Genomic DNA, 1,569 nt, shown 5'->3' on the forward strand with positions numbered 1-1,569 from the left:
CTCTCTCTCTCTCTCTCTCTCTCTCTTCTTTTCCGGCATAATTAACTAATTTATTATAACCCGAGATATAACTCGTGTCTTGTCGCTGTGATGTCGGCCACTCTTCACCCAAGATGAGAATAACATCTCTTTAAAAAAAAAAAAAGCTCTGTTTTTTTTCACTTTCCCTAAAGCAATAAACTTTTAGCATCCAATACGTTTCTTGCTGTCAGGAGTTCACGTTTTAAAATTTAAAACAGAAACAGTTGACTGGTGAAGGCCCAGTGCACGTGCAGTCTCTTCCGTTTAGTCTCGTTCTCTCTTGCTGTGCAGGTATTCGTTAACGAGACTTTTGACTATATTCTTCATTGGTTTATTATTACATTTCTCCCGTTAAATCTTTTTCTAATATAACGTTATGCGTTTAACTTTGGCTGCAACCCCAACTTCTGTCGAAGTTCGACCTATTTCCGTTTTATCCTCGTGTTTTAACGCTCAGTGCTGCAGTTTGTTTCAGTCGATTTTATTTTTGGATAGCTTTTGTCTGCGTTATTGATCTGCATATTAATGTCATTATCAATGTGTGATTGACACAAACCAGCAGAAACATCAAAGCTCTTTTTCAGTTGATCTTAACTTGTACATTTTACATTTTGTGGAACATTTCAATTTGTTCTCTAAATTAGCAAATTGATGTTGCTCTTGACTTATAAATAATAAAGTTGTTAGACCTATCCAATTTATTTGCACAGGGCATGTAAAAAAGAAAGTGGACACGTACATCTTTGCACATGCCTGAGTTTTAGAAGTACCAGTAAATTGGAAGTTGGTTGCATTCAATTGTCTTTCTGTCATTGTTTGCACTTCACAGTTAACTATCCTGCAGAAAAAGCTGAGACAAACATTTTAAGATAAAAATGTCACAGTAACGAAACCAGAAATTACTAGTCGAAGGTTGTCACACTAAACATTCAAGAATGACAGACTTCTACTCTGAGTGCAGCGTGTGTGCAGGCCTCCCTTAATATAAACCATTCCACCGCTACAGGCTAAAGTCTCAGCTGTCACAGATATGCATCACTCATGCGTAGCATTCTCTCTAAAAGGTTTCCACTAAATGGTGACTTGTCTGTTTAACTTCCAGCAAGAACCACATCCAGGTACTCGGTGCTGAGGGGACAGGCTCTCCACTGATGCAGCAGCTCAGAGCCTCTGGGGTTTATGTTGGCACAGGTCTCCATGTGTATCAGCTGCAGGGTCCCTGAAACTCCTATGGTGATCAGTTTCTTGTATGAGAGGCGTGGCCGTGCGAGTAGTGGGCTGGAGAAAGTGCTTTAGGTTAGACTTCATGCAGTTTGGCTGTGGGAAAGCCCTTGCATGGGAAACATGTAGCCTATATGTTATTGTTATGGGAACATTTTCTAGTGTTAAGATATGTCGAAATAGTATTTTTGTAAAACAGCACATGTATAGAAACATTTTTGAATAATGGCATTCAAAGTCTGTAGTTGTGTAAGAGTTATAGTAGCAGTCCTTCAGTCCTGGTTGATTTAGAATTTGTATTTGAATAAAAGAAATGGAATTGTGCTG

This window comes from Etheostoma spectabile, chromosome 8, assembly GCF_008692095.1.
Source record: "Etheostoma spectabile isolate EspeVRDwgs_2016 chromosome 8, UIUC_Espe_1.0, whole genome shotgun sequence".
Classification (NCBI taxonomy): domain Eukaryota; kingdom Metazoa; phylum Chordata; class Actinopteri; order Perciformes; family Percidae; genus Etheostoma; species Etheostoma spectabile.